The 14,438-nt window shown below is 48.2% G+C and overlaps 1 long non-coding RNA gene across 1 annotated transcript; it reads left to right on the forward strand.

Annotated features, from left to right (window-relative positions):
• The first annotated feature begins 7,473 nt into the window (after positions 1-7,473).
• LOC125916565 (uncharacterized) lies at positions 7,474-12,119 on the forward strand. Its single transcript, XR_007455966.1, has 3 exons — positions 7,474-7,605; positions 7,762-7,898; positions 12,017-12,119. It is a non-coding gene; the product is annotated as an uncharacterized LOC125916565 (long non-coding RNA).
• Positions 12,120-14,438: the final 2,319 nt, after the last annotated feature.

Here is a 14,438-nt window from a genome sequence, read left to right on the forward strand (position 1 = left end):
TAAAAAAAAAATTAAAAAAAAAAAAAAAAAAAGATGAGGAAACAGCCTCCAGAAGGATGAAGCCATCTGCCCAAGGTCACATAACCAGTAAGTACTGGAGGTGAAATGAAAACCCACTATTTCCTCTGTTCTCATGCCCATGACCTGCTTCCCCAGGGACTGTAACCCAGCAACTGGAACAGTGCTGAAACTGCATTCCATGATCTTTGAATCAAGTATTTTAGCTGCATCCATACTAGTGATCCAGCCTGGTTCATGACACATGAGGGTGTCATTTATGAGTGATGCATTCACTGTTCACTTGCCCTGCACCAGGCTCTAGGCTGGATACTCCAAACACAGAGGTAGACAGCACAGCTCTACCTCTCAAGGGTATCACTGCTTAGTAAAGGAAAGGAGAGGGAGAAGCCAGAAACCAGCACCACACGGACGCCACTGGGTTGGAGGGAGGCGGGGGAGTGGGCGGGGCTCCTAGTGGGCGTGGATTCACGGTGGGCGGGGCTCTGGGGACTCCACCCACCTCCTTAGCTCTCCTTGACCTCTTACGTATGTTGTGGTTCCATGTAAGAGTCCCTTTTGCCAAGTTTGAAAACTTCAGCCCAGAGAAATGAACAAAGCATGAAGAACAAAGTGCTGATGCCATCACCGTCTGAAAAACAGGCTTTTCCCAAAAATCACATTCTCTCAGAAGTTCATAGAGACCAACTCCTAAATACATTCCTGGAGCGTTTTTCATCTGGGAGGACAATTAACCTTTGCAATTAGCTTCATCAACAGGAACTTAGTATCAAATATGTGGTCGCTTAGCAACAAGGAAGCAGCCGCCAGCGGGATTGCAGTGTCTTTGTTCCTGAGGTCTCATGGGGCTGCAGGCTGAGGAAACGCTGAGCTGGATTTCTAGACTCTGCAAAGCTCTTTGCCCAAAAGTACTGACCACCCAAGACCCTGCTGTCTGTGACATCCGGGTCTGGGGAGCCTGACTGGAACCCAGTCTCTCGGCAGTGATGGAGGAAGGAGAAGGCTCCAGCCTCCGGTGGGCTCATGGGCATCATCTGAGCCTCCAAGAAGGCCCGGCGAGGACGTGTTGGTCTGCTTCAGCCGTTAGAGCCCAGCTGCCTGGGAAGGCCAAGCATGCTGACTACCTGCTGCCCGGTCACGTGTCTTCTTTCTAATTGCCACAGGGCCCTCCTCATCTCCCAATTAAATCTCTTGCCCAGATGTACCCAGTAGGTGGAGCAGGGTTTGGTCCCCAATCTCCCGCTCTTTCTGCATCCTGGCCTGCCAGGTTGTACTCCTTTCCTGGGCCTACGCTTCAATATTGTACCAGATGAGTCTCTCTGGTCCCTCCCAGCTTGGTGTGTCTACATCTTCCTTCCCAAACTCACACCAACTCAGAGGTCAATGTAGGCTTCCGAGACATTGGCTTGGACCTCTCTGTTCCCTCACATCCCTCGCCATGCTTCCCAGAAAGAAGAATCCTGATCCCTTCTGAGTCTCAGATTCCAAACCAAGAAGTGGTTAAGATTATGTGGGGGGAAATAGCAAGGGCTTTCCAATCAGCAAACCTGGATTCAGATCCTGCCTCTAATATTTACCAGCTGGGTCACTTGGGGGACATAACCTCTCCATATTCCCTTCCTCTCATCTGTGAAGCACTGATAATAAGTACCTCAAAAGGATGCTGCGACAACTGTAGGGGAAGCCTGGCTTGGGATGGGTGCTCAAGAAACAAAAATACAAAACAAAAAAAGAAAAACAAAAACCACTCCCAGACTGCTTTAATTCCTCCGTCTTCCCCAGTTCCTGTGGGAAGCTCCAAGACTTTTGTCTCTACGTCATTTCCCTCAGAAGGACTTCCCATTCTAACGTGAACCAGAGAAGTTTTAGATCAGGTGACTGCCGAAGCCGTCTCAGAGTGTGTACTTACAAACCCAAACAAGTACCTTGAAGGAAACGTCCTCCTTTCCTACGGAGATAAAAGTAATTTAAGGCAGACAGATCTTGTTTGAATTCGGACTCCCTCAAACAATAGTTTTGTGACCTGGGCAGACGCTTCCCTTTGCTCAGCTTCTGTGTCATCCTCAAATGTCACACATAGAGGAATGCCATACTTCCTCGTGGGGTTCTGTGGGAACTAAATCCAAAAACTGATATGAGGGAGCCCATCCCAGGGCCTGGCCTGAGGCTCACAGGAGGTATTTAGGTGCCATTGCGGCGTCTGAAGACACTTGACAAACACTGTCCTTATCATGCCTGTTGTGAATGTCCTTTGAAATCCTTACTGTTTATTTTTACCAAATTAGGCATATCTACACTGTTTCAGCAGCAGCTTTAGGAAACCGCATACCTGCTTCTACCTTCGAATAAATACACAGAAAAACGTGATTGCAGTCCCATTGCCTTTGGCTCTGGGAAAGTGCTGCATATGCATGAAATGGCAGCTCGAGTTTTAGAAATGCTCTTTGGAACTTCCAGACTGCCTGCCCTCCGCAGTGCTCCCGTATGCTAATCTCCCCGGTCTGCCCGGCCATCAGCTTGCCCGGTTTGAAACTTTGCTGGCCATTCAGGATGTGCAAGAGTCTGCAAAACAAGGCTCATCAAGATAAACAGTTACCCTATGATCCAGCAATTCCCCCCACCACAGGTATAGACCCAAGAGAATTGAAAGTATGTCCACACACAAACTTGTTCATGAATGTTCATAGCAGCATTATTCACAATGGCTAGAAAGTGCAAAAAAGAAAACCCCAAATGTCTATTAATTAATGTATAAACAAAATGTGCCATATCCATATTATATTGGTTTCCTATTACTGCTGTAACAAATTACCAGAAATTTCCAAAACAATACAAATTTATTATCTTACTGTTTTGGAGGCTGAAAGCCCTTAACTGGTTTCACTGGCTAGAGGCAGGACGTGTGCCTTCTAGAGGTTATGAAGGAGGAATCTCTTTCCTTGCCTTTGGTGCTTCCAGTGGCCACTGGATATTCCTTGGCTTGAAGCCCCTCCCTCCATCTTCAAAGAGCAACACGGCAATCCTGCTTTTATCCTTATCCTTATCATAATCCAGGATAATCTTCCCATCTCAAATCCTTAGTTAGTCACATCTGCAAAATCCCTTTTGCCATATAAGATCACATTCCAGGGATGGGCCACGGATGTCTTTGGGAGTCATTACTCAGCCTACTGTACAACAGAATATTATCCAGCCACGGAAAGGAATGATTTACTGATACATGCTACAACACGGACGAAACTGGAAACATCAGGCTAAGTGAAAAAGTGACACAGAAGGCCCCAAAATATCTGATTCCACTTATATAAAATGTCCAGCATAAACAAACTAATGGAGACAAAAGGAGATTAGTGATTGCCAGGGGCTGGAGGGAGGGGCAATGGGAAGTGACTGCTAGTGGGTATATGTAGTTTCTTTTGGGGGGGGGGGTGATAAAAATGTTCTGGAATCAGATAGTGGCTGGTGATGGTACAACTTTATGAATATACTAAAACCACTAAATTGTACACTTTAAAAGGATGAATTTATGATATGTGAATTATATCTCAATAAAAAATAAGTACATTAGAAGAAACTTCATCATGCATCAACATTACCTATAAAGAATAAAAGTGAAAATATACTTCTTAAATCAAATTGTGGTCTGAGTTGTATTTAAATAAAGTGCTTTCCACCAAATTGTTCAATGCAACTGTATGTCCCCCTGGGAGACAGTCTAGTGTGGTGGTTGAGGAGGGACCCTGGAATCAGGCTTGGTGCCCAAGTTCAAGCCCTGGCTCTGCCCCTTACTAGCTGTGTCACTGAGTCTCAGTTTTCTCATCTGCACAGTGGGATACTTGCCCTCAGAGTTGTAAGTATTCAATAAAATAATCCACGTAAAGCTCAGCACATAGTAAGTGCTCAACACACACAAGCTATTGCATTTGTTACCCCCACCTCTGCTCTGCCCAGCAGTGGGGAGAAGGAGTGAGATTCTGGCTGACCTAATGGGATCCAAACATCCTCTTTGAGTCTCAGGTTGTCAGTGGGAATTAGAAGGCATCAGAAAGCTTCTGGGGTGCCTGGGTGGCTCAGTTGGTTAAGTGTCCAACTCTTGGTTTCAGCTCAGGTCATGATCTTATGGTTCATGAGTCTGAGCCCCACCTCAGGCTCCACGCTGGCAGTTCAGAGCCTACTTTGGATTCTCTCTCTCCCTCTCTCTCTCTGCCCCTCCCCTGCTCACATTCTCTCTTTCTCAAAATATAAAAATTTTTTTTAAGTTAAAAAAACAAGAGAAGGCATCAGGATGCTTCAAAGGGTAAAAAAAGAAATGAGCTGGTTTGGGGAAGCTTGGTATTCACGCATGCATGTATCCATTGAGTTTCTCATTCCTTCCGTCACTGTTCGTTTACAGACACTGATTGAGAGCCGACTGCATGCATATCTGGCCCCGTGATCCTGCCGGAGACAGAGTCCCATGGAATGCACTATCACTGCAGAAGACAGATAAAACTCAGGGCAATAAGATATACCAGGCCCTGTGCTAGAAGTTTATACAGACCCCAGGGTGGGCAAGTGCACGGGGTGAGTGGATGAGAGGACAAAAAGGACAGAGTGGTTAGTCCTAAGGTGGCGAGGAGAGGCAAGGAAAGACTTCATAGAGGAGGTCTAGATACACCACTAGACTAGGCATTCTTGAGTGTGTGCTCACACGTGTGTATATGCATGTGTGTCTGAGTGTGTGTACATAGGCAGTGGGTGACAGATAAAAGAGAGACAGGATAGAGTGCATAAGTAAAGAAGTTGCATTCTTGGCATGAGCAAACACCCAAAGATATGAGGCTGCCTGGATTTTTGAGGACGTATTGGTAGTTCCTGCAGGCAGTGGCTTGGCTGGAAAGAAGTCAGCTGTGCTAAGAGAAAGGCAACCAAAATAGTTTAGGGAGACAGGGAGTGAGCTATTTGGATTTGCTTTTAAGAAGGTCTTGCTGGGTGTGCTGTGAGAAAAGGCTGGAAACCACAGTTGGGAGACTGTGGCACTGATTAAGCTTTGGGTGCTGGGGACCTGAGCCCAGGCAGGGGTGGAGAAGGACAGGGAGGATCCATTCCCATCCCTACTGAACACCAGCATCCAGCCCTGCGTACAGACAGGCAGGCAAATGCTCGCTCCCCTAAAGGCACCGGCACCCCAAAACCACACCAGTGGACACATTGGAGGGTGTGATGATTACTTTCAGGTGTCAGCTTGGCTGGGCTACATCACCCAGTGGTTCAATCAAACACTAATCTAGGCGTGGCCCTGAAGGTATTTGTAGATGGAGTAAACTTCTACAATCAGCAGACTTGAAGTAAAGGCGATTACCCTCCATAATGTGGCTAGACCTCATTCAATCAGCTGAAGGCCTCACAAGCAAAAGCAGGTTTCCTGGAAAAGAAACCTGTTTCTCTGGAGAAAATGGACCAATACGAAGGTTGGTTACCTGCTCCTTACAAGGCTCTAGAAACCAGACCTTCTCTGGAGTCCTGCCTGAAGTTGGTGGTGGCTTGTGCTGGTCCCAAGTGAGGAACGATCGTCAGTCACAGATCCCTGGTTGGGAGATACATGAGGCACTGGCCTCCTCCTCTCCTCAGCACATCCCCTCACCACACCACCGCCTCCTGAGGCTCAGTCCACCCACCCACCACCCCAGGTCAGGAGGAGGTCCGGCTCGGCATCAGCAGCCTAGCACCGGGTCCTTCTGACCTTCTGCTACCTCTTCTCTAGCCAGTCCTCCCCTGTCCCTTGTAGCCAGGCTCCAACGATGGAGGTGCTGCTTTAGTTCCTGTCTGGTGTTTCAGAGGTTCTAGAACTAGAATCGAGCCTTGCTCCCCTTACCCCCCCCCCTTTGCCAGGCCCCAAGAGTCATGCCCCTGGTTTCCAGGATCTGTGACTGGGGTCCTGCTACCTTCTCGGAGGCACCCCTAACCCTGGGCTCCCCACTCAATGTCCACTGCCTAACCCATCACCAAGCATTTGACCATGTGTGAGTCCATCTGGCCGTGGGCCTTGGTCACCCTTGGGCTGGTGTGTCCCACCCTGACTGAGCCCTGGGCCGGGCCCAGGAGGGCATAGCTGCTGCCAGCCCCAGCTGACACGGGTAAAGTCACAGCCATTAAGCAGCAGCCAGAGGTGTCCTAAAACAGCCCTCCTTGGGTGAAGGTTGATTTTATTTCCCACAGTGATTCCCAAATTTAATGTGCCTCTGAACCCCCTGGGGATCTTACAAAGCAGATTCGGATTCCATAGCTGGGGTTGAGAGTCTGCATTTATTTATTTTTTAAATGTTTGTTTATTTTGAGAGAGAGAGTGTGTGTGTGAGCACGCACGTGCTGGGGAGGGGCAGAGAGAGAGGGAGAGAGAGAATCCCAAGCTGGTTCCACACTGTCAGTGCAGAGCCTGACTCAGGACTTCCCCTCATAAATCATGAGATCATGACCTGAGCCGAAAGCAAGAGTTGAATGCTTGACCGACTGAGCCAGCCAGGCACCCCCGCATTTCTAGCAAGCTCCCTGGTGATGTCAGTTTTGCTGGCCCATGGGCCACACTTTGAATAGCAAAGCTCTGGAGCCGAAGTTCTCAGCACTGGCTATACATCATAATCACCTGGAGAGCTTTGAAAAATACTTAGCCCAGACTCTGCTTCAGATCAATTAGTCAGAACCTGACTAGCAGAAGTGGGCGACAAGGGGCTGGGCATTGAAAAACAGCTTTGGAGTCTTGTTCATGTTAATTATTGACCAAGGACATACTGAGGGCCTGATTCTGCCCATGTCTCTACATTCGGGCCTGATCCTGCCCATGTCTCTACATTCAGCTCAGAAACATCTGGGGTGGAGGCTTCCTTTGGTCCCAAAATGCCACACTGTGGAGGGGACAGGAGAGTGGGCAGTCACAGCAGCAGCTGCCACCCCCGCCCCTCCCTACAGCTGCCAGCAGCTCCCCCGCCTTGATCTGCACCCCCTCCCACATTCCTGACACAGGCTGCTTCAGAGCCTGCAGAGACAGCTTGAGCAAGGAGCTGGGGTTGCAGAACCCTCCCACAACTCTCCAGCAGAGGCTGTGAGGGGCAGATGCTGCTCCCCAGTTGAGACTTCCTGACTCCCAGCCAAGTGTGTGTGGGCTCCCTGGACACCCAGCAGATGGCCTCTGTGCTGACTGTGCCCATGTCAGCTGGGGCTGGCAGCGGCTATGCCCTCCTGGGGCTATGCCCTCCTGGGCCCGGCCCAGGGCTCAGTCAGGGTGGGACACACCAGCCCAAGGGTGGCCAAGGCCCACGGCCAGATGGATTCACACATGGTCAAATGCTTGGTGATGGGTTAGGCAGTGGACATTGAGTGGGGAGCCCAGGGTTAGGGGTGCCTCCGAGAAGGTAGCAGGACCCCAGTCACAGATCCTGGAAACCAGGGGCATGACTCTTGGGGCCTGGCAAAGGGGAGGGTAAGGGGAGCAAGGCTCGATTCTAGTTCTAGAACTCTGAAACACCAGACAGGAACTGAAGCAGCACCTCCATCGTTGGAGCCTGGCTACAAGGGACAGGGGAGGACTGGCTAGAGAAGAGGTAGCAGAAGGTCAGAAGGACCCGGTGCTAGGCTGCTGATGCCGAGCCGGACCTCCTCCTGACCTGGGGTGGTGGGTGGGTGGACTGAGCCTCAGGAGGCGGTGGTGTGGTGAGGGGATGTGCTGAGGAGAGGAGGAGGCCAGTGCCTCATGTATCTCCCAACCAGGGATCTGTGACTGACGATCGTTCCTCACTTGGGACCAGCACAAGCCACCACCAACTTCAGGCAGGACTCCAGAGAAGGTCTGGATTCTAGAGCCTTGCTAAGTCTACCAAACAGTGCCCAGAGTTGGGGTCCAAATGGTAAGTGCACTATACCCCCGGTCTGAGGCCCACCCACCACTGTCAGCCAGGCTTCAGATCCACTAGCTCACAAATAATTATTCTTCAGAACAGAACCACTCACAGTGCCCGAGGGCACACATTTCTAAAGCTGTTTCCATACACAGGCATTGTCAGGTTGGCCTTGGACTAAACACCTACCCTTAACAGAGCAGAGCACTTCCTAAATGATAAGTACTTTACAAATACTGATGAGTTTAGTCATCCCATGACCCCAAATAAATTTTATTAGCCCCATTTCACACATGCAGACACTGGGGCTCAGGTTGAAGCTAAGAAGAGCCCAAGCTCATCCTGCTGGGGGGTGGCAGAGCTGTGAAGGGGACCCCAGGTGTCTGATTCCAAAACTCAGGACCTGTTCACAGGGCTGTCTGTATCATGCTTGCTTCATAAATAAAAACATGGATGGAACTTCAAAAACCAGACTCAGAAATGCCAATGGTCTCAGAAAACAACAACAACAAAACAGTAAATACAGTGCCATTCTCTGAGACCAGTTAACCAGGGGGAAAAGGATTTTATATAAGCACAAAAGTGCCTTTGGGAATACGAGCCCCATGCATTAACGTAATGATTATTCCTCCCGCCTGGGCTCTAACTATATTTTTATTAGGATGCTTTACATATTCTTTAGCTTTTTTAAAATGCTAAACTGACTCTGAGTCCCCAAATGTGCCTAAAATCTAGGCAGTACATTTATAGGAAGTGAAAGCCCCCCCACGAAAGAACTCCCAGAGGCCTGAATTAGTGGTTTGTATTGTAAGGAGGTGAAAATCCACATCTCTCCCAGGAATGCCACTGACATAAAATTCAAACCAAACTAAATTTATGGAGGGAACTCAGCTTGAAGGCTCATCCAGTGGTCTGAATACTTACGATCACACACTGTTCTAAGATCTGCACCAGGCTCCTCTGTTAAGGTTGCCTGCAGTCCAGACTCTGGAGAGTTTGGTGACTCCACCTGTGGCCAGGGGCAGAGGGAAGCTGGTGATGGGGATCAGGGATTTGAACTCAGTCAGTGACTGAATCTCCAGCTGGGGAGAGAAGTTGTGTATGAGATAAGGTTTCGTAAATTATTTTCTCTCTTCAAACTCAATGATTTGCAGAGTCACAGGGTCTCCCTTACTGGTTTCTTGTTATGATGCCCATAATTTACTTCCGAATACTTCAGCATAGAGAGGAACTCAATTTTCTAAGATGTTGCCCTAATTGAGAGTCTACAGACCAGGGGTCATGAGCTAACATGCACACTCAGGATGAAGCCCATATGTCAGAAACGACCGGTGTAAGCACTTCTATTATTTTTTTTTCATCCAACAGCTAAGGCTCCGAAAATTAGCATGTTGCATGTCAGAAATGAGTTTTATTGGAGAAAATGGTAGCATATTGGCTAGCAAGATGAATATCAGAAATGAGTTTGCATTGGTGGAATGAAAGGGGTTCAGATATGCGGTCTGGCTGAAAATAGTTTGGGGACAATACTCATCTTTGTGTGACAAGGACATAAGAATCCAAGGAGACCCGTGCCTTTCACCCCTGAGGCACAGTTCTGGGTCTGGTCATTGGTTTAAGAGGCTTTCTCACCTTGTGATGTCTACCAGAAGCATGGAATCCCTCTGATGGGATTTTGTCCTGTCTATATTGTCCTTTCGCATAAGGTGAGGTTGGATGTAATAGGATGGAGAGCGGGGACTTTGCGGAACTCACAGAACAGGCTGTGAGAACTGTCTTATTGCCCGCCTGGCGAGTGAATAATTGTCCACCATGCAGTGGAATTGGGCCTGAAGCCCGCTTTCCTACATCACAGGCGTGAGATTGGGGATGGGGGTGGGGGGCGGCTGCCAGTTCTTCCCACCTCAGGCTTTGGCAGCTTCTTAAGATTGCTTGTGACCTGCTCCCCACTTCCTGAGTCTTTCTACAGGAGACAGAACCTCAGGATATCTTTGTCCTTCATCAAATTCATCATCCTTGCATCTAATTTGCTTTTAATTTTTTTCCTTGGGAGTGAGAGCTGGATCAGCCATAGACAGGATTTTAGAACAGCTCTTGGCAAGGGGTCATCTGATGAGAAGTGATTATGCTCTCATTGGCCAAGCAATTTATTGCCAACCAAATTCTTGTTGCCAGACGAATAAAGCCGGTGTTCATTCTACCCACTCAGGGTCCTAAATGACTTCTTAGAGCCGCCAGTGAGAATCAAAGGGCATTAAAGACAAGCGCTAGGGGGCACCTGGGTGGTTCAGTTGGTTAAGAGTCCGACCTCAGCTCAGGTCACGATCTCACAGTCTGTGGGTTTGAGCCCCGCATCAGGCTCTGTGCTGACAGCTCAGAGCCTGGAGCCTGCTTAGGATTCTGTGTCTCCCCCTCTCTCTGCTCCTCCCCTGCTTGTGCTCTGTCTCTGTCTCTCAAAGAACTCCCAAAGGAGTTCTCAAAAATAAACAATAAAAAAATAATAATAATAAAAGACAAGTGCTGGGCACAGAGTCTGCTCCATAGAGGCCACAGCCGAGGGGGGCCAGCCTCTCAGACACACAGGTGGACCTCTGCTTGCCCACCTTGTGACATTCCATCCCTAGAACACTGGGAGGTCAAAGCTGAAGGGCCCTCCAAATCATCCCACCCAACCCTCTCCTCATCAGATGAGACAGCCCAGAGAGGTTTCGTGACTAACCCACGGTCACACAGTAGAGCTAGAAGGAGGGCTGTGCCTACTCCCAAACCATTCCTCAATTCAACTCAATAAACATTTGTCAAGGGCTCAGGGAGTAACCAAGTTCCCCACACTTGGTGAGCTCACACAGATGCAAATAAGCCTGACAAAAGGCAGAAAGTGGACGCACAGTGGTGAGTCATTCAGGAAGCTGAATGGTCCTTGGTCTTGTAAATGACCTGGAAGCTTCATGAGGGAGGCAGCATCTGGCCTGGGCCTTGAGAGAGGAGCAGAGTCTAGAGCTGAAGGAAGAGGGATAGAGGAGGGGCCCTGATGAGAGCTGCCCGAGACCTCTGAGGTTTGCAGTAGGAACACTCTGCTGGGCTCCAGTGGAATGTCCAGAGGCCCCTGCCGGCTCCCCAGATGGGACCTTGCATGAAGTGAGAATTCCAGCTCCATCTCTGGGTCTGGATGGCCCCTGAGGGGGGTTGATGCCAGGCTCACTTCCTTTCCTGGGAGTCCTTCTCTCTTGCCTCCTTCATCTCCTCTCCAGGCTCAATGGCTCCCCTAGAATCTCAGAGTCTCTGGGGCACCAGCTGGGTTCTCCTTGGAAAAGCCAATCTCTCAGCCTCCCATCTCCCCTCTTCCTAGCAGCAAACCAACCTCACTGAAGGTGTGCCCAGACCCCTCCGGCCCCCAGAGCACACTTCCCTCTCACTGTCTCATTTTCTCTTCACCAGGACCCACTGGTATCCATCCTTCCCCCAACTGTGTAGGTGAAAACCTAAGGGTCCCAGGAACTCACCCAGACCTTCCTGCTGGTGTGGGTGGGGCCCCCTCTCCAGACCCCATCCTGGAGCAGCAGATCTCAGACAGACCCGCAACTGATTCCTCAGCTCTGAATCCTGCCTCACCACTCACCAGCCCTGTGACTTGGGCAAATTACTCCACTGTTCTCTGCCTCAATTTCCACATCTGGAAAATGATAATAATAATGACATTTATCTTGTTTTGAGGATTAAATGTGTTAATACATACAAAGAATAGTGCCTGGCACATAGTAAGTATAGTGCAAGTAGTAGCTGTTATTAGCATTAACTGTGATCTAGGATTCCAGCAGATTCCTCCCATTAGATTACTTAGCATCCCCCTGTGCCCACAGGGGAGTTGCTCAACCTCTGTGCCCACAACAAGGCTGGCCCTCAAGACAACTGGCATTCTTCCTGAGTTTGTCTGGCTTTCTCCCATCCTTGGACCCCCTCTATTTCCCCCTCTACCCTCAACATTTCCTCACCATGAATCCCCTTCCCCACACCCACACCTAGTGGACAGGCTCCCCCAAGACTCTATGTGAGGAAAGGACTCTCTTTGCATTCAAAGGCCTGGGTGGCTCAGTTGGTTAAGCGTCCCACTCTTGATTTTGGTTTAGGTTCCTGAGATGGAGCCCTGCAACAGACTCTACCCTGACAGCATGGAGCCTGCCTGGGATTCTCTCTCTCTCTCTCTCTCTCTCTCTCTCTCTCCCCCTCTCCCTCTGCCCTGCCTATCAAAATAAATACAAATAAAATAAACATTAAAAAAAAAAGCTGTCCTTTACAATGGTGTCTTGAATATTCAGTACAAAAAGAGTTGTCTCCTTTAAGAGCCCAGTGTTGAATGAAAAAGAAAGCTTTCCAGTGAGAAGCAGCTTTAAATCAACTTCCTAGCCACAGAAAAGGGATTATCAGCAGAAAACCGTATCACCTACTTAATTGCAAAACCATCCCGAAGGCCAAAGTCTGGTCTGGGCTGAGTGGCAGCCTTGGGCCCTTATAGCTACTGCTTCCAAGATCTGCAGAAGACATCACAGTGCAGTAAAGGGGATCTTTGTGGGAGTGCTATTCTCTGATACTGGGGAATAACAGAGGTGACCTATCAAACCAGTGCTTGATTTGACCTGTTGTCCGTTAGAGCCATAATCTTTGGATGCCTAAGAATTACCTTAGGGAAACGGAAGAACCAAGAAAGGGGCAGTTCTGGAGCTCCTAAATGGATCTGGCCATTAATATTGCCCCAGTGCTGCGCCAGCTTTGCCCAATGAGGGAAATAAAATACCACTTTGGATTTGCCTCGACCACCCCCTTTTGTGGGCTGATGACATGTTTTGCGGTGTGCAGGTGTGAAAGGAGCAGAAGCGCCTGATTGACAGTAGGGGCTTGGCAAATGCTTAATGAATGAATTTCCCCAACGTTGATGATCCACCCATTTCCACTTAAGAACATTCAGGGATCTTCTCAGGGTTGCTGGTGGAGTGTGATTGGTTAAGGGCCTAAGCCACCTAAGTGCCCCCCCCCCCCCCCCCACAATGAAGGAAGGAGGATTCTTTAGAAAATTTTATCTCAAGCTTTTCAAGCAAAAATAGTCAAAGCTTAAATAGCTGAGCAGCAGCTTCTTTCTCCCTGATGTGTATCAGTGAATTGAAGCTTTTCAGAATCCCTGTGGAGCACCGGGATGGTGGGAGGTATGGAGGGCAGGATGTTGCAAGGGCAGGTTTCCTGGGAGTGTTCGGGAATTCCTAAACACACCGGGAAAGGAAAAACCAAAAAACAGCCAACTCTTGCCCCACACCATCAGAAAAAGTGTCACATTTTATGGAGATTCAACTACCCCCCCTCAACACACATTATCTCAAGGCCAAGTCCTTCCAAGCCACTCAGTTCAGTAGCCCCCAAAGGGGAAAAGATTATTCTAACATAGAACCCCATCTTTCTCTTGGACTGTCGTCGCCAGCCTTCTGCCAAGGTTACCTGTCTGTGGTGCTTCATCCAATCATCTTCTACACCATCACTAGAAACATGCTTCCAAGTCACAAATCTGGTTAAGTCAGTTTCCTTCTTATACAGTCCCAATAGCTCCCAATTGTCTTCAAGGTAAAATAAGGATTCTTCAACCTGGCACTGCCCCCCCCACAAGGTATATGGTGTGTTGAGATCCCTGACATGGCCCAGCATTCTCTAGAGGTGCCCTTGCATGGACCACAGCTTGCAGGAACCACAGCTTCTATAGTAGACCATATTGGTTATTAAATGCAATACTGTACAATCTTGGATGCAAATAACTTGTTTTGCGAGTGTTCCATAAGACGAGCAAACATTCCTATTTCAAGTTGATAAATTTCAACTTGATAAATGAACGATGTCTTGCAATATGAGTAGTACAGTGATGCTGAATGTCACATGATCACAGCTGAGCCAATGGTTCTTCTCTCTCTCTCTGCAGGATTGTGGAGGATTACCAATGCAATGTCACATTTCCATGAAATCCTCAAAAGGAGGCAAAAGCAAGTGTCATTGGATAGGTTCCTTGTTAAAGTTACACGAAAAGAAAAAGATTCCATGGAGCCAATAGCTGGCAGTGATTCTGTTAGTGATAGTGAAAGTCGTCCTACACAATAACCCTCTTCTCTCATGTCTCCCTCACACCAGCCACGAAGGTTTTCAAAGGTAAGTGTAGGCTAATTTGTTTCTTTTTCTTTATATTTTATATTTTCTTTATTACTTTGTATTATATATTACAGTATTGTAATCATTTTTATATGAATATTTTTGGGTTGTGGAGCAAATCATCTGACTTTCTGTTGTTTCTTATGGGGAAATTCACTTTGATATACAAGTGCTTTGGATTACAAGCATGTTTCTGGAATAGGTTATGCTCACAAACCAAGGTTTTACTGTATTTTGAATATTACTCCTGACTCAGTCAACAAGACTACCCTTATTTTTCACCATTTCCTTGTTTGCTTATTTGTTGAATGAATTAAAGGACATTCCAATAAGCAAAGCAATGAATGATATGTAACCTAGCATCTGTGA

Source organism: Panthera uncia, chromosome D1 (assembly GCF_023721935.1).
Source record: "Panthera uncia isolate 11264 chromosome D1, Puncia_PCG_1.0, whole genome shotgun sequence".
Classification (NCBI taxonomy): domain Eukaryota; kingdom Metazoa; phylum Chordata; class Mammalia; order Carnivora; family Felidae; genus Panthera; species Panthera uncia.